The sequence below is a fragment of the Mustela nivalis genome (assembly GCF_964662115.1).
Source record: "Mustela nivalis genome assembly, chromosome: 9".
Lineage (NCBI taxonomy): Eukaryota > Metazoa > Chordata > Mammalia > Carnivora > Mustelidae > Mustela > Mustela nivalis.
In genome coordinates, this window is record NC_139028.1 from 117,091,614 (window position 1) to 117,114,853 (window position 23,240).

Here is a 23,240-nt window from a genome sequence, read left to right on the forward strand (position 1 = left end):
TCATCTTCCCGCGGCCGGTGCTCCTCGTGTGAATGCGCCGCGGTTTCCCGATCGTTTCTCTTCTTCGCAGACACCTGCACGGCTTCCAATTTCCTGCTCACACGAGCAGGGCGGCCCGGAACCTTCCCGGGCGTGTCTCCTGGTGCACGTGTGTGACGGCCCGTCTGCAGGGCACGTGTGTCTGTTTTTGAGAGCAGGGACCCCTGCGTTCCAAAAAGGTGGAAATTTGGGGCCTTTATAATTTTTTTTTTGTCTTGAAACACAGGGTACAACCCCGAGGCGGCTCTGGCAGGCTTGGCTCCGCGTGGGCGTGTTAGGGGTTGAAATGTGTGCCCCGGGGAGGTTTGTGGAAGTCCTATGCCCAGGACCCGTGAACGTGACCTTATTTGGAAACAGGGTCACTGCGGATGTAATTAAGCTGTAAGTTAAAAGGAGGTCATGCTGGTTTGGGGGGCCCTTCACCCATAGTGCCCGTGTTTGTAGAAGGAAACGTGGGGCCACAGCGGGGGAGAATGTCCCGTGATGAGGACAGAGACTGTAGGGCCGCGCGTAAGCCGAGGACTGCCTACAACCATCAGAGCCTGGAGGAGCAAAGAGGGGTCCCCTTTCCCTCGAGCCTCGGGGGCTGGACGGCCCCCAGACACTGTGATCTCAGACCCCCAGCCTCCAGAACAAGGAGACCATAAATCTTTGCTGCTTCAAGGCCCGCGGCGTGCGGTCCTTTGTCGGGGCTGCCCGAGCAATGAAGGCGGCAGCATCCCGGGCCCCACCTCCCCGGCCTGACCCCCTCCCCCCACACACGCTTTGTCTTGGGGACCAAACAGGCCTTTGGTCAGTTACCACGAGAGCAAGGACGGCCAGACCCTTCCACGGGCCCCCGAGCACCTGCACGTCCCCCGGCACAGAAAGACAGGCTTCCTACGCTGCTCCCTCAACGGGAGTGGGAGAGGCTGTGTTGCGCACCCCTGCGGCGGGGGCTCGGAGGGAGGAGGTAGAACGGGCAGCTGTTCTGTCCCTGGCCGGGCACTGGGCTCCGGGAGCAGAAGGAGGGAAGGAAAAAGCAAGCTGCTTCCCTTCACCCGGGCACGGCGCCCGCTCTCGGACCTGCCACGGGCGATGCGTCACGGCGGAGGTCCTCAGCCGGCGGGGGTGGATGGTGCCTCATGAGCTGGGCCTGGAAGGGGAAACTGAGCCCAAGTGCCCTGCCCACTGCTCCCCGGAGTCTCCATGGTGAGGACCAGCCGCTCTGGAGGCAGCTGCCCGCCCGGCACCGGCGGGGCCGCACGGCGGTGTCTGGCCTCTCTGGTGCCCTCGCTCGGTCTCCTCCTGGCCGGGTGGTGAGGTGAGCGTCAGCCACACACCTGGGGGTGCCCCTCTGGCCCCAGCATGTGCCTCGGGGCCATGCGAGAATCAAGGCCACGGTGGGAGGGCGCTGGGTCCCTCTGCTCCCCTCCCCGGACGGCCCCAGCCCCCAGCCCCCCAGCGTCTCGCCGGGGAAAGCTCTGTTGCAGGTCTTGGTGGGTCAGGACTGGCAGACGGCTGAGGTTCAAACTAACAGACGCCTTGATCGTTGCTCCTGCTCCGGTCAGTGTTTCCTGGGGTCCCGGGAGGCCACACCCCGCCCACGTTGGCAGGATGGCCCTCAGTGAGCCTATATTTGGGTCAGGCGCGGCCAGGGGCTTGGGGACCAGCTCGGGGAACCGGAGAGAGCCTTCCTGAGCCCAGGCAGCGGCTGCTGGTATTAATGTGTCCAGGGCAGAGGCTGGGAGGGGCCTGGGAGGCCCAGAGCTGGCCACCTAGAGAGACCCACAGGTGGGCGCCGTCTAACGGGGCCTCCTGGGCGCCCTTGTGCAAGGGAACTTGAGGCCACAGGCACGAATGAGGGCTGGCAGGGGGCACCTTCCTGAGGAGAACCACGAGGCCCGTGGCTCACAAATGCAGCCTTCTAGCCCCATTAACACGACCCGAGAGCGACCCCAGACTGCGGCTTACCTGAGCCCACGTCGACACTCTCACCCCAAGGGATGCTCTTCCCTGCTCAGGTGGAAATAAACCCGGAAAAGCAGCGGGTGACCCTTGGAAAGGCCCAAGGCCCTGAGGCCGGCTCTCGGGGCTTCCAGTGAAAGTGGACAAGTACCCAATCTTGAGAGGGAGGACCGGTGAGCTTCGTGGGGACCGGGGACCCCCAGCAGACAGCCAGGAGATGGGTGGGGGCGCACCACTACCAGGCCCCCCGCCGTTCTGCCTTCCTGCCTGGGGCCCGGATTCCCCCACCTCCTCTGCGCACCCGGCCTGGCCCCTGGGGCTCTCGTGTTCCCCCGTGTTGGCCGCTTACGTCTTGCGACCCCAACAGGAGGGAGACAGATCCCGATCGTGGCTACAACACGTTATCATGAACGCAGAGGCTTAGAACGGCGCAAAGTTATTCCCTCCTGGTTCTCGCTGGGTTGAGATCGAGGTGGGTCTGGCTCCGCCCCGCTCTTCCCACGTCCGGGGGCTCCTGCGACCCTGGGCTGGCGGCCACACCACCCCAACGGCCGATCTTCTCCTCGAACCCATTCGACTCCCGCTCTCCTCCCGCTTACGGGGTCACCTGGATGACACCGGGCCTCGGGTGGGCCTGGATAACGTCCCTGCCTTGCGGTCCTCAGCGGTCCCCACCTGCCGGGTCCCTCCCGCCACACAGGCCGCCTTGCCAGAGGTCTGGGGGTCCCGGGTGGGCATGGGAGATCATGACTCAGCTGACCATGGGGAGGCACAGCCCGCGGACCCCACAGGCTGGCCCAGCCGGGCCTCAGGGCCTCACACGCCCAGTCCCCCTGCATCTCGGACATTCCGCGTCCGTCCGGCACAGCCTCCAACGCCCTCGTTGTGCGTTTTGGGTCATTTCTGTGTTCCTTTATTTTGATTTATTATAATTATTATTTGGTGGGGGCAGTGAGAGAGAGAGAGCCCTCGGCCTCAGCTGGCAGAGCTGAACACCGGGCACAGCCCGAACAAGGGCTTGTGCCAGCGCCGCAGCAGCCAGCACGCACCGTGGCCCGCGTGCCTGAGCTGGCTGCTGTCAGCACCGGGCAGGGCCTCGTCGCTCTCACAGGAAGGCCGCGCTCCCTGACGATGTGGGGACTCATTCATACTCAAGTGTGAGTGACTGAACGGCAGACGGGACAGACTGCTGTGCTTGCCCGGGTCCTGATCACCAGGATAGGCCTCTGTGTATCTGCTCTCAAACCAGAGTGGTCACCTGGTTTGTTCCCTTGTAAAGCCCCTCTGGGTGCTGCTTGACCTCCGGGCCCCTGTAAGTCTCAAGGGGGGAGGGGACGCCGTGGTGAAATGGAGATGGCTGGGGCCGGGGGCAGCAGGAACGCCCTGGTCAGGTTCCAGGGGTCTGCAGGCTTGGCTGTGGGCTCCGGGACCCGGGACTCTGTCATCACTCCCCTGTGTGGCAGGGGAGGACGCTGAACCCCTCTGGACCACAAGGGGCTTTTGTGCTGATACCTTGACTCAGCACAGCCAGGGGTCCGCGGGCACCAGGGTGCCCACCACGAAGACCTGCCCCCGTGTGTTCCGAGCACGTGTGGCCTCACTGCCTCGTGCTCTGGTCTCCAGGTGGGGATGGGCCACGGCTCTGGCACTGATGAGCCACGGGGTCATAGGGGCACCCAGTCTGCAGGTGCCTTGCTGTGCCTCAGTTTCCCCATATGTAACATGGGGGTGTCCGTGGGGTTTCGGTATGAGAGGCAAGCTAATCTCTTCGCATGGAGCTCTTCATGGGTCCGATCCTCCCAGTCCGTGTCCTTGTACAAAGAGCCACCAGAGCCCCTGACCTGTCTCCACCCAGTGGGGACACAGTGGGGAAAAAGGCATTGTCTGCCGGCAGGAGGAGGCCCTCGGCGGGGGCCGAGCCCACCAGCACGCGGACCAGCACCGCCAGCCCGTGGCCCCCCGAGGACAGACGTCTGTGGCTTAAGCCTCCGCGTGCGGCGTTTTGTTAGGACAGCTGTGCTGACCGAGACACTTGTGGGTACCGACATGATTCCCACCAGGCCTGAGTCCCCACTGTAACTGGGGGGTCACCCCAGCACCTGCCCCGAAGGCCCGATTTCCCCTCTGAGTGGTCCCAGCATTTACGGAGGTGGGTGGGGCGCTTGTCCCGCAGTCTGCCTGGGACTGCCCAGGACGGCCCCCTTTCTGGTGAGATGTCTATCCTCGCCACTGCCCTCAGTCGCAATCCCCGCGTTACAGACGAGGAAACTGAGGCAGGAGCTTGCCCAGGGTGGCAGCAGGAAGGCGGAGTGAGATTTGAACTCGGGCCCGGTGGCTCCAGACTGCCCCCCACTGCCAGCTGGGCCATCTCAGGGCTCGATGTCCCGGAACGACCCGGGCTGCGACCGGCGCGGGGGTAGAAGACTGTGCTAGAGCCCACGGGGGACGGGGGTTTAAGAAGCACGATGGAGTTGCGTGGGGACCACTGCCATGGACCTTTCCCGGCGGCACCCGGAAAATACCGAGACACCTGGTTTATGCCCGCACTGCGGAACGGGGGCGGCGACAGGCATCGCCCCTGGAGACTCACCCGTCCCCCAGGGAGGGAAGACAGAATGTGAGGGGTGGGGGGCTCTACCCGGGGCCACCTGTCGCCCCTCCCTCAATGCCAGACAACAGTGACTTTGAGCTCTGGGCCGCGATGGATGTCCTGGTTCTGTCACACGTGCTGGGAGTTTCCAGTGCCGAGCCTCGGGCCTTGGGCCACCCTGCTGGGCTGCCCCGAGGTGGGTGTGGGTCAAGGCGCCCGACAAGCAGGGCTGGCCCCTCCTGGCACCATCCAGACCCAGTGCCACATCTAACGGGCACCACAACCTGGAGGGCACAAGGGGCTCTCTCCGCTGCCCGCTGCTGGCCCTACCTCCTCTGGCTGGGTGTCCCTATAGGACTGTGTGGGAGGAAAACCAGCAATCCCCCTTCTGGGGGTTCTATACTCAGAACGGACCCCCAGTCCGACTTCTCTCCGTCTCAGTGTGGGGTGTGGAAACAGCCTCCTAGCGGGCCTCCTGGACGTGAGGGAGCCCCCGTCCCCTGCCTGTCCCCCGCCGATGGCCTCCTGCCCCGTGCAGGGCTCTTCTTCCTACAAGGACCCCAGCTCCTGCATTTAGGGCTCAGCCTCCTCCAGAATGATTTCATCCCAAGATCCTTAACTGGACACCTAGAATACCCTATTTCCAAACAAGGTTCCTGGGGGACATGAGCTCTGGCGGAACGCTCTTGAACCCACCACACCCTCCAATCCATCCCCTCTGGGAAGCAAGCGCTGAGCCCTGCACACCCACCTGCCCGACCACTGACCCCATGGCCTCCTCACCCTGGAAGGAAAGCTGACTTCTCTGCACAGCCCGGCCCGCGGGGTCTGGGCCTGCCTCTCCCTCCATGCCTGGACTTTCTGCTCCCTGCCCACCCCCCTGCACTAGTCTCTGCCCTGAGCCCCTGCTCAGGGGTGCTGGCTGGAAGGGCTGCCAGCTCCCGGCTCCAGGCACTCTGCCCCCGGGCCTCTGCCTCTCCTCTGGCCCTCGAGAACCTGACTCCACCACCTGCGGCCCAGCGGCCCTGCCATGGCCAGTCCAGGTGGGCTCTCGGGAGCCACAGTGGGCCGGCTGCTGGGAAGGAAGGCAGAGCACCTGGAATTCTTCCCAGCGTCTCTGGGAAGGGACCTCCCCGAACGGGGCGTGCAGGACGGCAGCCCGGGCCACCTGTGGCCACTGAAATTTAGATAACCCACAATTAAATAAAATGGAAGTTCAGGACCTAGGTCACACTGGTGACATTTTAAGTGGCCAATAGCTACATGTGGCCAGGGGTGCCAGAAAATGTCTACCGGACAGTGTTGCTCTGGCCAACAAACCAGAGGGAATTAGAGGCTGTCAGTGTGGCCAGGGGCCCAGGCCTCTCCTGTAGCCCTGCCCCTGTCCTCTGGGCATGTGGGAGCCGGGCTGGATGTGGGAGCCCTGGGTGTGCTGGGCTGTCCCCTGCCTCAGCCCTAAGGGGGTTTGCAGCAGAACCTGCCAGCAAGACAGAGCAAGCCATCCCCAGAAGTAGGGACCCCTGGGGCCTTTGTCCCCACTCGGGGAGGGGCAGTTTCGAGTGCGGTCACCTCAGAGCAGGAGGCCCGGTGTGCCCTTGCGGGGAGGCAGACAGGAGGGCCAGCCCCGTCTGCCCAGAGCCTCCTGGGACCATCCACCCGCAGGATCAGCAGGTGCCATGGGCAAGGCCCTTCCAGGCCTCGGCCGGGGGTGTCTGCAGGGGGGTGGGCAGTGGCGGAGGCGGGCATGCCGCCCCATTCCCAGGAGTCGCAGGGAGGCAGGCACAGGTCCTACTGGCCTCCCAGTGGAGGTCTCCAGATGGGGGCAGAGCCCCGTGGCGGCCAGCTATGTCCCCAGCCCGAGGACACACCCCACAGAGGGCGACAATGGTCCCTCTCCGCTCCGCAAGGACTCACTCCCCGGGCCGCCCGCTCTGCCGACCGTTCCTGTCTTTCACATAAACACTCCTGCAGCCAGCACGGAGCACGGAGCACGGAGCACGGAGCCATCTCTCCCCTAACACCGCGGGCCCCACCGGGCGTGATCTCCCAGCCCCTGCCCCAGGGGACATCTGGCACTACGTGGGGACCTGTAGGGCGGGCAGGACTGGGAGGGGCTCCTGGCCACAGGCGGGCGGTGGCCGCACATGGTGGGAGATGCCGCCTCGACGGTACCGCTTCCCAGCAGCTGACCTTGTGTCCCGTTTGCCCCACAGAGGAAAGCGAGAATGGGCGGTCACCCCGTACCCCGCCCCGTCCACGGGCAGGCTGGGTTAGCTCCGTGGGCCGCCCCGCCTGCCTGCCAGGCAGCTCCAGGCCAAACCCCCCCGCAACCCAGTCACCGGCAAATGCTGTGCTCTCCCTCCCGGCTCCATCCCCCCTGCCTCCCGCCCACCAGCACCCCTGCATAGTCCTTCCATTCGGGGACTCTCCGCCCATGGCTAGTGTGACTTCCCAGGAAGTGGGGCCCCGGGCCATTCCTTCACCTGGGCCACCGCCTCGCCCCGGCACGACACTTCCTAGAGTTCCCCCGGCTCCCAGAATGTGTCCCGCGCCTCCGTGCCTCGGGGCCTCTGCACTGGCTGCTCCTTGTGCCTGGACGCCTTTGCTGGGCTGGAGGGGCTCCCCTTTCCAGCTGCAGAGGCTCCCTTCTGGAGAGACTCCTCCTGCCCCCAGGCCTGGCGCCCACACCTGCTGGGTCCGTTCTAGAAAATCCCACGACCCGGGGCGATGTCTGTTGTGGCCTCGTGGTCTGCAGGTCGCTGTCTCTCGAGGGGGAGACAGAATCAGTCCTGGCGGGTTTCAACCACTCGCAGCCGCAACGGCACCTCACTTCTGACACCAGCGGCGTGTCCGAGGGCCCCCCCAGACCCCCAGCTTCGGTGATCCTTGAGAAGGCTTCCAGGACTCCCTGAACATGGACACGTGTGGTCGCGTTATTCCAGGGGAAGGACACGGATTCCAACCACCAAGGGCACAGGCGGATGGGCAGGGGCAGGAGGGCCCACCCGCGGAGCGCCCGTGGCCTCTGTGGCGTCGGGATGGCTGGTCCCGGCACTGGTACGTGACAGTACACAAGAGTTCCCCAACTGGGAAGCCGCGAGCCCTGTGTTCATGGTTTCTCCTGGGGCCCCCTCACACCCTGCCTGGGGGCTGGCCTCTAGTATCTAGCCCCGCCCTGAGTTTTGGGCGACTGCGTGAACTCTCCAGGCTCTCCGGGAGTCCAAACCTGGCTTGGCTGGTCCCTAACCCCAGGCAAACAGAGACACCACCATGAGGCGGGGCCCACAGATCTGAAGACAAAGCACAGGCCTCTCCTGGGTTCAGGTTACTCCTCCCTGTGCCGCTGCCTCCACTCTGCAGACAATGGGGGCCTTCCCCTCAGGGGACCTGCGGGGGGACCTGGGCTGGGGGGCGCTCAGCCCCTCTGCTACTTTTCCCGGCCCCCCCCCCCTTCTAGAGGTCAGTCCCGCCTGTGCTGGGAGAAAGAGCCCAGCTGCTAGCCAACAGATCCAGGAAGCGGAATAAAAGATCTCTGTACAAAAAGGTAGAAGTAGGGCATGCTCGCATATAAATGCACACGATGTGGGGGGTGAGGCAGGGAGATAAGAACCATCTGTACCCACTCTCCCCCACGGAGACCACGGGGGCAGCGGGGGGCCTGGGTCTTAGCGGACCCTGCCTGCTCGCAGAGCCCAGACCTTCTGGCCTCTGGATCGCCAACGGCCTCCGTCCCGGCCTCCCATCCGGATGAGCTTGGTACCCCGCACCCACGGTTGCTGGGAGACGGTTGCCGAGAGTCACAACGCAGCACAACGGGAAACACCCCCAGCAAGTTTGCCGGGCCCAGTTAGAGAGACGGGCCCTGGTCCACTCGGGGCCTCGGCCCACTTGCCACTGTGTCCAGCGTTCTCTTTTCTGCGGTTTCGGGAGAGCACTAAGCAGCCCTCTGTGTCCAGCAGTGGTTACGAAGCAAGCCCATCGGCCCGTCATTCCGCACAGGATGTTGCATGAAGCCTGGGACTGAGAGGCCGGGAGAGCCCCGGGCTGAACACCCCGCGTCCCAGCACGGGCAAGCCGAGCGCTCCCGGATGAATCGGGGCCTTGTCTCATCGGGCCAAACCCCACGACCTCCGGGCGGCTGGCCGCACCCTGCCGAGCCCAATGCTCCCAAGACTCACGCACAGGCGGAAGAGGCTGGCAGCCCTCGCCCCGGAGCAGAGACCACACCCACACCACGTCGTGGCTGCCACAGGCCCAGAGCGGCAGGCGACAGAGGGAGCGAGACGCTGGTCCCCAGCACGCCGGCCCCCACACACCATGTGTCTTGGGGGCCCCAGGACCATGGCCCCGCCCTCACCAGCCCTCCTGCTCAGCACTTCTCGCACTAAAAGCTCTTTCTCCAGGGTTCCGCAGTAAGTATTAGGGCTGTTCATCTGAACCCCAACTTTCCTGTCTGGACATACACAGGGTCGCTCTCTCCACCCTCCTGAGGCTGGAGTGACCCGTGACAAGGGAGCGAGGTGACGTGGGGCACTCCACGCAGAGCTAAGGGCACTACATGTGTCCGCCACACCCCCCTTCAGCCTGCCTGGGCCGCTGGCGCTGGCTGAAGGTCAGGGCGGGGCCCCCTCACCCGGATTTGTGAGTGAGCACGACGTGAGACAGAGCACAGCAGAGCCACTGGGTGGTGACAGCCAGCAGGGACTCCCCCGCCGACACCGGGGGACTGTGTCCCTGCACCCGACGCAGGCTGCTGACGGCCACCGGCCAGGTGGGTGGCGCACCCCAAGGCACCCCTTCCAGTGCAAGCGAGAGACCTCTCGAAGCTGAAGGTCTCATCGGGCAAGGCCGCGTCCGTGGGGTGTGGGCTCCGCAGGCTGGGCTGGAGGAAGGAGCTCGGGTCCCGGTCACCGGGTGCCCCTCAGAGGCAGGGGCTGTGCGCAGTGAACCCAGGCTCCGGGGCGGGAGGCTGCAGTCGGGGGTGTCTGTTCTGTGATGCCGGGGGAGGGAGGGGCGGGGCAGCAAACCCACACCCCCTCCTCCTCTTTCCCAGCCAGGCCCGTCCCTGCCGAATTCGCCTGGGCCTGTTTCCCTGTCTGCCGGCTGCTCCTGCTCCGGGCGCCGTGGCCGCAGTACACTGAGCACTGCCGTGGACGGAGCTGTGGCCGCAGCACACTGAGCACTGCCGTGGACGTGCAGAAATCCGCGTGGTCCCTGGAGCAGCCGCCAAGATGGGAGCTCCGCAACGAATCAGGAGACTCGCCCGGTGCCGGCAGAGCTCCGTCCGCCCAGCCTCATGCCGCGGGCCCTGCACGGCCTTCCCGAGCCGTGGACACCTGCCCTCCCGCCGGCTGCTGCGCGGCCCCCGCACGGGGAGAGGCCGCAGCCCCTCTTCAGTCCCTGCGCCCCCAGTACGGGCTCTGGGGGAGCCACTCAACTGGCCAAGCGAGCAGCTGTGGACAGAGCACTCGGGGCTCGGGCCAGGGGGACAGTCCCGGCTCGGGGACTCTGGGCCGGGCGTCACGAGGAGCGTGTGTCCTGCACAGTCACAGACAGGCTGTTCTCGAGGGAGGTGACCCCCCTTGTGGGCAAGTGGCAGAGAAATTAATTTCATTCCTGCCATCGACTCCAGCCTGGGTGGGAAGTGCCAGTGCTCCGGGAGGGCTGGAGGCGGGCAGGCGCCGGTGCCCACGTGCCCTGTGCAGCAGCCCCACGGGCCTGCCTGGGGGACACGGAGCCTTCCTGGGGACACTCCCGCATCTGCATCCCAAACTCCCCTCTACCTCCTGGAACACCCAGAGGCCCCGCCCCCGCCCCCGCCCTCGAGGTCTTGGACTGCTTTCCATGGGCCATTTTACCTCCCCGGGCCCCTCCTCCTCACCACCCTAGGCTACTGCCCACACCTGCAGAGGGGCCCGGAGGGGCGCAGCGGCCACACGGAAACCCCCTCCTGCAAACGTCCGGACACTGTGATCTGTCACTGTACACTGAATGTGGGAACGGGCTGCAGCACTGGGTGGCCGCCTGCATGGAAGGCCCCGCCCCATCTCTGGGCCTCAGTTTCCCCAGACGTACCCCATCTCTGGGCCTTAGTTTCCCCAGACGTACCACAAAGGGCCTGGTGGTCAGGTCCATGTGCCGACACCCACTCTGTTCTCCTCCTATGGGGACTCGGGCTTGCTGTGAGGCGGTTTGTGGCTAATCAGAGCAGAGAAGCTCCCCGGGGTCCCTGGAAATCTGCTACGAGGGACCCAGCCTGCACCCCCCTCTTGCTCCTGGTCCCTATACTTCTTATTGCCTGGCACTCCCATGACCTGTTGGGGTGGAACGGGCCTCTCGGAACCCCGAGGTGACCCCACCCTGACAGCTAGAAAGCCTGGTTCTTGATGGCTTCACAGGGCCATGGTATCGTCCCTTGATTTCTGGGTCCACAAAATTGCACGCCCCCTTCTAGATGAAGCCTCTGAGTTTGCTCCCAGTGCAGACTCTGAATGGGAACAGCACAACCGTGTCCCCGGTCGTAGGCACACCTGTCCTTACCCCATCCCACCATCGCAGCAGGGGCCGGGCTAACTACTGTGTCCATGTCACAGGCAGGCTCAGCGACAGCGAACAAGGCACCCGATTTGGGGAGGGGGCTTTGTGTGAGGGCAAAAGGCGACAGCTCTATGGGGAAGGAGCTAAACCCCAAAGGCCACAGACTGTATGATTCCGTTTATACGAAATGGGCACAGAAAGTTAAGTCCACAGAGAGGGGAAAATGTCCAGGACAGCGGGGCAGGGGACCAGAGTGAACGCTAATGCGTAAGGGACTTTTTTCTGGAGTCATGGTTGCACAGCACTGGAAGGTGTTTTAAGAATAGGGCCTCCTGGTCCCTCCACCGAGGGCAGGAAGGACATGTTCTGGCTCTGTCCTCCCTGTCCTCAGGAGCATCACAGTCAGTAAAGGGACCCTGGCCACCTCTCCAGGGAACAGGGTGATCGGGGGTGTGGGGGTGGGAGGACACAGCTGAGACCTCACGATGGAGCCCTAGGACGAGGAAGAGGCACTCGTTAGCAGTACAAGTCAATAAAAACTTCGTCGGTGCATCTGGGAAAAAAGGGGAAGTTGCGTGTCATTTCAGGCAAAGTGGGAGTGGGTGGCTGAACGGTGTCCCCCTAAAACTTGGTCCTCCCTGAACTTCAGAATATCACCTTATTTGGAAATAGGGTCTTTGCAGAGGCACTTAATGAAGATGAGGTCACAGTGGAGGGGGTTGGCCGTGCTCCAGGCACCGGGGTCCCCATAAGAAGCAGGGAGACACAGGGGGAAGGATGTGTGACCATGAAGGCGGGGGTAGGGGGGCGACGCCATAGCCCAGGGACACCTGGAGACCCAGCAGTTGCAGGAGCAGGAAGGACCCACCCCTAGCACTGCTGGAGGGATCAGGGAGCCCCTGGATTTGGGGCTCCCAGCCTCTGGACTATGAGCGAACAAGCCTCTGTCCTTGGAGCCCCCCCAGTGTGGCGTTTTAAAACAGCAGTCCCTCAAGCTAACACCTGGGGATGCACCTTGATGGGGCACCCCGATGCTCCCCAGGACCGGCTGGGCCTGGAGGGCTGGAGGAGGTGGGCGTGGCTGCAGACGGACACGCGAGGCCTCCACCCCCCCAACCTAACCCTAACCTCTGTGGGACCGTTGGAAAGAGAGGAGTTGATCTTTCTAGACTGATTTAAGTTGGTCTTTCTAGCTGCTCACAAGGGAAGCCACCGTCTAAAGCCGCCTGGGACTCCAGCAGCACCTGACTCAGGGGAAACCCGAGAGGCGCTCGCTGGTGCTGTGCCCCAAACCGTCCCCAGGGCCACGTGCGCGCACACCTTCTCCCCACCCACAAAGCCCCATCCGGGTCCATCGCTCTCACTGCTGACCTCTTCGTCAGGCCTCGGCTCCTGACCCAGCTCGGCAAGGTCGTCACATGGACCCTGACTCATGCAGGCCAAGAGCCAGGTGCGCAGGCCGAGGTCTGTGCAAGGATGGGGACACAGTGGCACGGGTGCCCCTTGCAGTGGGCGTGTCCTGAGGGCGCGGGCGGGCGGGGCGCTTCCTGCGGTGGGCGTGTCGGGGGGGGGGGGAACATGCTTTCTGCAGTGGGCGTGTCCTGATCCCTGGAGGGCGGGGCGCTTCCTGCAGTGGGCGTGTCCGGACCAGGGGGTGGGGCGCTTCCCGCAGTGGGCGTGTCCTTAACGGGAGAGGCAGGGCGCTTCTGGCTTGGGCAGGGGAGCAGGAGGGGTCAGTGTCCTCTGACCTGACCTGGCGCTGGGACGCCGTCCCGAATGCCGGGTCTCGCAGGCGTGCATCCCCCGGGGCTGGCGGCTGCGGGGTAACTGGATCGCCCTCCACCCGTTCTGTCCCCCTGTCACCCACGGCCCCGCTTGGCAAACACGTCCCGGGAAAGAACATGTTCCAAAGTTTTCTCGGAACCACATGGGGAGGTGAACTAATTACATTTCCCCTTATTTTTGAAAATAAATTTATGACTTTGAGGTCTTAATGTTTTCAAAATACTACGGCCGTTAGAAATGCTGCACCGAGATGCTGGGTGTCCTAATGCAGTGCGTCCTTCAGCGGAGCGAGCGGCTGCACGGATCTCAGCACCCGATCCCAGCGGCCCCGCCCGATCCCAGCGGGTGGTGCCCGATCCCAGCAGGCCGCACCTGATCGCATGGGCTGCATCGATCTGAGCGGGCGACAGGGCACCTGATCCCAGCAGCAGAACCCACGCTGAGTCCTGGGTCCCAACAGACACAGATGTGCAAAGGCGGTGTGGACAGTGCCTCTGAGCCAGACTCGGTCCTTTCTTGACTCGATACAAATCTAAATTTTTACTATTTTATAGAATCTCTTTTTACAACAAAATACCCCCTCCCCCCACTTAGAGCGGACGCAGCCTCTCCCGAGACCCTGTCTCCCAAGGGGTGGTGAGTGCTGGCCAAGTGTCTGGGGTCATTCCAGTGCACAGCAGGTGCTCAATAAAGAGAGAAAGTGTGATGATCGTTCTACAAAAAGGGAAAAAAAGAAAGTGAAAGGAATCTATTCAAAGTCCTCCCCCCACCCCTGCCAGCCAAGCTTACAGATAAAATTCACAGGTGTCTGCACTTGGCCCTAACTCTTTGTTTTTCTAGGTCACGGTGCCCTACATTCTCAGAAAGTAGACCCCGTTTACAAGAGATCCTCTCTAGTTTGACCATGACCCACATCCCAGACAGAACCCCTCGGGAAACCTGCCACCTCCCGCTCTACCTGGCCAAATGGGCCCCTCCCCACACCCTCCATGGGCTCAGCTGCAGCTCTTGGCCACTCTAATAGAAGGGACGGAAGGAAGGAAGAGAAGGTGAAGAAGAAGGGACGGAGGAAGGAAGGAGGGAGTGGGAAGGGAAGAGGGCGAGAGTGCAGCAGAGCTTCAGAAAAAAATGACTCATTTTTAAATTTCTTGAAATAAGGTACTGTTGATTTGGAAAGCAGCCGGGAGAGGCCAAGAGGACCAAAGACAGGACAGAGGCAAAGGACACCGTTGAGCCCCGTGGGTCCCAGGAGGGAGTCACTGGTGTGTGCGGAGGACAGAGGTCCTGCAGTCCCCAGGCCCGGGCACCTGCACCGTGAAACAATCTGGACATCAAAGAGAATAACGTCTACAGCGGATTTAGACACACTGAATACATAAAATCCCCGGAGCTCGCTGTGATGTTGAGAGAGACAGACAAATGGAGAGATGGAAACAGAGGAAGATACACCAGCTGCCACCCCACCCCCGCCGAAGAGCCGTACCAAACCAATCCCGGGCACACGAATGGAGTTCATGGAGCACCAGTGTCTTGCAGAGAAATTGGATAATCAAGAGGAAAGCATTCAGCCTTTATTTTGCCTTCTTGTACAAATCGTGTTTCAGCCAAATAATTGTATTTGATAAGGGAGCCCTTCTTTGTGATCACAGAACCCCTGCGAAGAGCTGTGGAGGGAGCATCAGGATGAGGAGAGCACAGTTTGCCAGCCCTGCTGAACTCATCAGGGCCTACAGAGCCCCCCTGGAGAGATCCCCCTAGCCTCCTCCAGGTGGAAGGCCGGAGAGGCTTCCTGGTGGAGGAGCCGGCCACTGTTGCTCGGTCTCTGGGCCCCCAGTGGAGTGAGGCATGGAGCACCTGGTTCCCCTTCATTATGCTGGACCCAACACACGAGGAGGCAGAGACCCATCCAGGGTGTGGGCAACCTTGTCCAGTCCCCTAATGAGTCAATGGCAGGAGACAGAGGGGTGATGAAAGAGGCTGAAGGAGAGCAGGAGGGACAGAGCCAGCAAGAGCCGTGCTGGGTCCAGAGTAGGGTCACCGCTGTGACAGGACACTGCTGAGGGACCATGCTGGATGCTTAGGTGGCATGGGGTCTCGTGAGAAAGAGGGAAGTGATGTGACATCAGTGATTTGCTGAGAAAAAGGAGAAAAGCAATAGCTAGATGGTCATGGTTTCTTGGCTAGGACACCAAAGGCACAGGCAACAAAATAAAAAGTAGATAAATCGTATTTCGTCAAAATGAAAAGTCAAAGGACAAGGTCACATCCAAAGACAAGGCCAACAGAGTCAAAGTAACCCAGAGAACAGGTGAAAATGCTTACAAATTATGTATCTGAGATGGGATCAATATCAAGCATACATAAAGAACTCCTACAACTCAACAACAAAAATAAGACAATTCAATTAAAGAACAGACAGAGGGCTTGAATAGATGTTTCTCCGAAGCTGGCATACAAACATCCAATAAGCACGTGGAAAGCTGCCCAACACCGCTAGTCATTGTGCCAATCAACACCCTCATGAGATGCCACCTCACGCCCATTAGGAGGGCTGCTCTCAGAATAACGACGCGGCAAGAGTTGGCAAGGACGTGGAAAAACTGGAACCTTGTGCACCGCTGGCGGGAATGTAAATGGTACAGCTGCTGCAGAAATCAGTATGGCAGCCCCTCAAAAAATTAAACAGAATTACCATTTGATCCAGCAGCCCCACTTCTGGGTCTGCCTCCAAAAGAACTGAAAGTGGGGACTCCGACAGATATCCGCCCACCCACATGCACAGCAGCCTTGCTCGCCGTGGCCAACGGGAGGAAAGCCCAGACGTCCATGGATGATAACTAGATCCAAGTGTCAATGGATAAAAAAAATGTGGCGCATCCCCACAATGAGGTATTATTCAGTCTCACAGAGGAGGGAAGCCACGGCACCTGCCACGGCAGGGAAGAGCTCTGAGACCGTTCAAGGACGCGGGCTGGACGCGGGCTGGAAGAGCCCGGGGGACACAGAGGACTCGGCCTGGTTGGACTCACAGAGACAGAAAGTAGATGGTGGGTGCCAGGGCTGGGGGTCACTGTCTTGTGGGGACAGAGTTTCATCATCCTTTGGGACGACGGAAAGTTCTGGACACGGGTGGTGGGGACAGCCGCACAACAGCGTGAACGTGCACAGTGTCCAGAGCCGCGCACCTATGAATGGTTAAAATGGTCAGTTTTGTCCTATATATTTTTTTAAAAGATTTTATTTATTTATTTGACAGAGATCACAAGTAGGCAGAGGGGAAGGCAGAGAGAGGTAGAAGCAGGCTCCCCGCGGAGCAGAGAGCCCGATGCGGGGCTCGATCCCAGGACCCTGGGATCATGACCTGAGCTGAAGGCAGAGGCTCAACCCACTGAGCCACCCACTGAGCGCCCCAGTCCTATGTATTTTATCCCAATTTAAAAAACAATTAAAAAGACGTGATTGCAAAGAAAGGGGTGATATAGGAACAAACACGGGCTGACTTCCGGAAGGCCGGCTCTGCTCGTGGGTCTTCCTAAATCCTGAAACCTTGCCCAGCTTTGCTCAAAAACCCCCATGGGCCCCCATCGCCCTAGATCTTCCTGCAGTTTCAGAGACCTGGCCCCACCCAGTCCCCCAACCTCCTCTGTCACCCCTGCCCCAGGTATTCTAGAACATGTGGAATCCTTTCTTGGTCTGGGCAGGGCCCCGCACTCACTGCCCAGTCTGCTGGGCCCACTCTTCCCCAAGCCCTCCCCGCGTGCGGGTTTTAGCCCAGATCTCACCCCTCTCGGGCCTTCTCCTAAACCCCCGGGGATACAGGCTCTGTCCCGCGGTCACTCTTGTAGCACTGTGGCACACACGTGTGAAAGTGTCCTGGGGTGGCCCTAACAAATGACCACAGACTGGCCGGCTGAAAACAGCCATTTCGTCTTTCCCAGTGTTGGAGACCAGAAGTCAGAGATCAAGGTATCAGCAGGTGCACAGCCCAGACGGCTCGAGGGAAAGACGCTTTGGCCTCTTCCAGCCTCTGGTAGCCGCTAGCGTCCGTCCACACTTTGTGCCTGCCTTCTGCGGCCTCTCCACCCTGTCTGCGTGTGTCCCGCCTCCCTCCTGCCCCGACCCTGACGAGGACACGTATGACGGCATGTACGATCTTCCTGGAGAGTCCCGGGTCATCCACCGTCACAACCTTTAAGTTCATCACATCTGCACAGACCCTTTTCCCATATAGCGTGACAGACAGAGGTCCCAGGGATTAGGACCTTTGGATGGCTGTCAGCGGACCTGTACAGTCCGCGCACGTACATATGCATGTGTGTGTGCACGTGTGTGCGTGGCTGCGCCTGTTTCCCTCTGCAGGGTCCCATCACGGTTCTCTGCCGGCTGGCTTACAGCACACAGGTTCCAGGGGGCGCCCCCATTCCTAACCAGGCCCCTCCAGGGTGCAGAATTTGATGTTCAATGTAGGTTTTCCAAATGAACACATTTCCCTTGAGCCTGGTGGCAAGAACCCTGCCCTTTCGGACCAACAAGAACATCTCCAGTGAGTTAGGTGGGACGCCCATGTGCCTGTGCGGGGACAGACCCCCGCGCCCCGCATGTCAAGCCTCCCTCCAGGCCAGCAAACACTGCACAGAGTGCAGGCGCTCCTCTGGATGCTGTCTGGCCCTCCCGGGGTCAGGACAGGGAGGAAACCAAGGCCCTGGAACCCTAGCCAGGGCAATCTGCCACCCCAGGATGCTGGGGGCCCTGCAACCCCAGACCCTCTCAACCCCGTCCCCTCAAACTCCAGGCAGCCCAGCGAAAGCCCAAGGAACGGCTGCCTTGGCACCCAGGACAGTAAGGCGTGTGGGACAGGCCCAGCCCTGGGCGGGGTGGGAGAGCCACCAGTCCACCGCAGCTGCGCAGCCCGGCCTGTGGAGCCTGGGGCTCTCCCGGGTTTGCCCAGGAGGCCTGTGTGGGCAGGTTCATGGGCAGCAGCGCCTCCCAGCCAGCGACAGGGAGCCGGAAGTCTGTCCCCGGTGGGCCGCGAGGCGCGCAGCAATTTGGGGGCTGATTTTCTCCCGTAACGAGGTTGACCCAGTTGTCTGGTCTGCACACTGCTGAGCTGGGCGTGTGTGCCCCCGAGGCCAAGGGGAGCGGATGCCTCGGGGCGGGCTAGCTGGCGAGCCGCGGGAGGGAAGCAGGTCCAGGCAGAGGCCGGAGGGGAGGCCGCCCGACCCCCGCAGACCCGCCGAGGCCTGGGCTCTGCCCTGGATGGGCGACTCACGTGGTCACCGTCCGCACCCTCCCCTCCCCTCCCCCGTCCTGCCTCTGTTCTACCCAAGTGAAGAGGGCGTCAGGTGGTTCTGGACAAAGGACCACGTGCCCGGCCGGCAGAGGTCCACGGGGTCAGAGGGGCCAAGGCGGCCCATTTTGTTCCGTCTGCTTAGAGTTTCTTGCGCAGGAACAACAATAACAGTAGAACTGGAATAATCACCAACACACAATGGGAACATTTCCTGGAAAATCCTGATCTCTGGCTATGGACTATAGGTGGTGTCCCCCAAGTGATGGTATTGGGGGGCCCATGGGACGTGATTAGGTCCTCAGAGTGGAGCCCCACGGATGTGATGAGTGGCCTTGTGAGGGCCCCTTCGGCCGCATGTGGACTGCACAGACAGGGGCCTGAGCCCTGACTTGGGGGACAGTGGGGAGCAGCGGGACCCCTGCAGGCAGTGGGGGGGTAGAGGGGGGCCCCAGGTCACGCCCACTTTCACTCTCCTCAGACAACCTCTCAGCCCCGCCTCAACCCTCCAACCTCCCCGAGCTGCCCCTCCAGCCGGAGAAGTCAGAGGCCCCAGGCAGGAGACACCCCTGTCCTCCTCCTGCACAGCATCATCAAGCCTGGACCCCGTGATCCCGTGTGAGCTGCGCCAGCTCCGAGGGCCACAGCACTGTCAGCTCTAACACAGGGATAAGAGTGGTAGGCAGATCGTACGAGTGACCAGTGTCATTACCGTGGCCTCCTGGGCCACAGAGGGACGGGCCGAACCTCTTGGCTCCCCTTACGCAGTCTTAGCCTGCTAAAACCACACACCGGCCGCCGCCGGGTCTCTCTCCCTGATGAACTGGAACCGCAGACAAGGCCCGGGAGTCATGGTGCGTTTTCCATGGTTTGTTTCTCCTAGAAGCCTCTAATGTTGTTGACCGGGATGAGGACGAGGCCTTTCTAGGTTGGCAGTGGAGACAAGACGTTTGCTCTCCTTCTCGACGCCCGGTGAGCCAGCAGCCCGGGCACCTCCTTCCCCGCGGCGAGGAGCGGCTCCTGGAGCGCGGGTGCAGGTGATGTGCCCCAGTGAGATGCAGGGGAGCCTGGTGGCCTGGGCCTCCCCACGTGCAGCGTCAGGAGCCGGGGAGCGGACAAGCCTGGTGCTCAGAGCTCTGGCGTGGAGGAGAGCTGGCCGCCCGCGGGGGACACCCGTTTAGGACTTGCTGCCGAGTGGGCAGGAGCCCCTGCCTTGGCTTGAGGCTCGGTTGGCCAGAGAAGGCAGGTGGTCCCCGGAGAGGGTCCAGCACCTGGGATTGTCACTGGTCTGCCTCTTCTGGGTGACCTTTCCTTGGGAGATGCCGGGCTGGGGAGAAAGTCACAGGGGACTGGGCACCGGGATGGGGAGGGCCAGAGGGCCAGAGGCTGGGGGCGCCCCACGTCGTCAGTATTGCTCAGAGAGGCTTTTCCACCCGGGCGGGTTCTCAGTGCTTTGGCATCAGGGTCTCTGAACAGGCGCCCAGACCAAGCCATCCCAATGCCTTCCGCTTCGTTCTGGATCCGCAAACCACTCTGGGCAGCAGCGGGCAATCGGTCTGGCTTCCGGGGAGATTTTCAGGGCTGAAAATGCCACAGGCCTGAAAACGTTGATTTTTCCACTGGCTTCAAATTGAAATCGCTAACTGTGGGGCCGGGGGGAGTGTTCAGGACACAGGCGGTCAGTCGATAAGGCATTGAGGGAGAGACAAAGGGACTGGGCAGTAGCTCAGTGAGCAGGCTGACACGCGGGATCCCGCCTGGCTGTGCGACGTACGCGACAGAGCTCTAACGGCGACTGAGGCGAAGCCGAGCCGCGCCCCCTTGCACCCACGCCGGCTCCTGTCCTGTCCTCCGCGCCTCCCTGTGCTTTCTGGGAAAGAGCAGGGGACACGAGCAGGACCTGCATTTCCTGGAGATCTGGAGCGGGCTCGTGAGCCTCCCGCTGGCCGCGGAAGAGTGACACGGGTCCTTCCAGAGACCAGGAATGACACGGCTGCCGCTCCCGTCTGAGAGCCATAACCCTGCCATTTATTCCCTTTTAATGAGGCCACAAACGCCAAATGTTAAAAAAAAGTTACATTCCTAGAGAGCCGAGTCCCCTCTGACGCCCCGTCCTCCTGCGGGGTCACCCCACTCTCGCGGCGGTAGGCAGCCCTCTGGTGCTTCTGCACACACCGGTGTTCCCGGAGAAAATTCAGAGCGTGGAGAGGCAAGAGTGTTTTGCACGCTTCTAGAGGAGGCACATGTGTGATCTACGCCAGCGACGCTCTGCCTCCCGTCCTCGTCACTTAGAAACACGCTCTGGGGACGGCTCTGGGTCTGCGCAGACGCGCTTTCCTCTTTCTAACTCCCGTGGAGTTTTGTTCCTGTGCAGGGACTTATTGGGCACCTGCCTGGATGCTGCCTCCAGCTGCAGGGGAGCGTGGGGTCCCGTGGGGGAGGGGGGCGCTGACCCACAGTGACTCAATGGGAATGTGACCCCTGTGTGCGAGAGAGCCCCGAGTGAACAGGAGACAGGCTAAGGGACGGGGGTGGGGACAAGCCCAAGCTCGGAGGGTAAAGCCTTACTGTTCAAAGAGTTTATTTATTTATTTATTTTAAAGTCAAGAACATTGCTTTCCTTTAAAATTTTTCTTTCAATGATGGTGAAGGTACGTAGGACACAAATTTTGCATTTTAACCATCTTCAAGCATACAGCTCAGTGTCATTAAGTATGTTCAACCTGTTGTGCAGTCGTCCCCTACCATGCACGTCCAGAATGTCCCACTGTCTCCTGAGACACCAGCCCCCAGCCCTCCCCTAGCCCCGGTACTCACTGCCACCCCCTGTCCCCCTGAACACGGGCCCTCATCGCTACCCCGGCCCCCACCGCTCACTCTCCGTCCCCCTGAGACACCAGCCCCCATCCCCCACCCCCCTCTGGGAGTCTGATGCCTCCAGGGTGAGTGGAATCACAGGTGTCCTTTTTTCCCAGTGCGTCCCGGCCTGGACGCCTTGGGGGCAGCAGTGAGAACCGAGGGGCCCCATCCCAGGGAAGCACCTGCCGTGGGCGGGGTGGCCGTGCTCCCTCCCACTCCTGCGGGACGGAAAAGAGGAGAGAAGGTCTCTGAGGGCCCCCTTCGTAAGGGGGTTCTCCGGACAGGCTTGATGAGAGAGGGCGGCACCGGAGTCCGGGCCCAGACCCCCCGGCCAGAAGTCCCCGAACCCCTCAGTCCGCGAACAACAGCCTGTTCACAAACAAAAACTGGACCAAAGCGGAAAACAAAACAAAACAAAACAAAACAAAACAAAACAAAACAACCACAAAAAACAACCCAGCAAACCCAATCAGGCCATTCCGTCCAGAAGGCTCATTAAAAAGCACTCCCGGAAAATTAACTGACAAGAGCACACAAAATTCTTCCCTGGAACAGACGAGGCCGGGCCAGGCCCAGGGAGGAAACCATCACCACAGTCCCCACGCGGCGCCGCGGGGGCCGGACCGCTGCCTCCATGGCAAGGGCATGACGCACCAGGCCCCGGGCTGTCACCTCCTGCTCAGTGACCGCCACATCCCAGGAAGAGGTGACAGAGCCCTGGGGTGGGCGGGGGGCAGTGCTGGAGCCCAGGGCCAGGCTCCCACAGGACAGCACACGGCGTTCAAGAGCTAGCTGCCCTGTGCTGGCCTCGGGTTTGAGTCCAGCCCCGTCTCTCCCTCCCGTGGCCGTCATGCTGACCACACCTCGACTGGCTGGTGTGCAAGAGGGCACGACTGCCACCTCCCTCAGGAGGCTGCTGGGTGTGGACCGAGGTCCTGGTGCACACCAGGCACTCGGCGAAGTTCCCAGCACTGTGTGCCCCCCGGCATTACGGGTGGGGGTCCGACTGCCGAGACGGTGATTTTCTGGTCCCCCTTGCTGCTTTGTCTCCCGAAACCACACCATTCGGTGCAACTGACCGAGGCTCTCAGGCAGGACAGACTGTCTCCCCGCCAGCTGCGGACGTGCCCTCGCCCTGCACCGCAGGTCAGAGGCCCCGGGGGGCTCATTTCCCCAGCACGCCCCTCCACGGACACTAAATGTCGGAGCTCCCCCACATTCCCATGTCAGAGCCCCAGCTCCCTGTGTGACGGCATGTGGGAGGCGCTGAGGGTCAGATGAGGTCAGGGGATGAGTTGCCCTGATAAGAGAGACACCAGAGAGATGATCTCTTGTCCTCTCCGCTATGAGGGGACAGCAAGGAGGTGGCCGTCTGCTAACCGGGAAGTCAGCACTCAGAGACTGTGCTCTGTACGGGAGCTGCCACCCCACGGCTTCCCGGGGAAGAGGAGCAGAGTGCACAGCTCCTGGACCCTGGGACCCCGCTTAGCCAAGCCTGGTGGGGCGGGAGGGACCCGGAGGTCCTTACAAGGCACCAGATGGTCACGCAGCCCTGCCTGTGCTTGGGACCAGGTCTAGATATGCTGCAGAACAGGAAATTCTGGGCCCCTTTGCCTCGGCTTGCCACGGGTCTGCGTCCCCAGCCAGGGGTATCAGAGAGAACCCATGTGCCCACACAGAACACAGAGTCCCACCTGAGGGTCAGGGCTGAACGGGGGCCTGACAGCACAGCACGCAGGGTGAGCTCAGAGAGGCAGAAACCCGTCCCAGCAGCCCCGCTCACCGGGCACAGGGTGGCTGCTGGGCCCCCCCGACCACACATTCGTCTCCCTCCTTCTTATGCCTGGGACTCAAGCTTCCTGCGGGAGCCAGCCCAACCCACTGGGGAGGGCACGTGACCCTGCCTGGCCACAGAGTCTCTTCCATCGGTCCAGCGGGTCACTGGCTCAGCGATGGTGACCTGAGGCAGGCCAACGAGGTGCTCTTTTCTACTGGGGCTCCTCCCCTGATGGCACGACAACCTGGAGCGCCTGTGGACTGAGTCTGCCACCTTCATGGGGAGAACCTGCTTGGGCATGAAGCCAAGAGGAACCCAGAGCTGAGAGAGGGAGCAAGATCCTGGGGGACACTGCTGAGCACCTGGAACCAGCTGGGCCTGAAGCCAAATACCTCCGGGATTTCCAGCTACTCAAGCCA

General features: G+C 61.8%; 1 protein-coding gene and 1 long non-coding RNA gene across 14 annotated transcripts in view; one reads left to right on the top strand and one right to left on the bottom strand.

The window, feature by feature from the left end:
- SHANK2 (SH3 and multiple ankyrin repeat domains 2) overlaps window positions 1-23,240 on the bottom strand; it is a 453,415-nt gene that overhangs the window by 103,734 nt on the left and 326,441 nt on the right. The gene's annotated exons all lie outside the window — the stretch shown is intronic.
- On the top strand, window positions 8,415-10,621 carry LOC309841392. The gene is made up of 3 exons (XR_014299104.1): window positions 8,415-8,988; window positions 9,630-9,737; window positions 9,776-10,621. It is a non-coding gene; the product is annotated as an uncharacterized lncRNA (long non-coding RNA).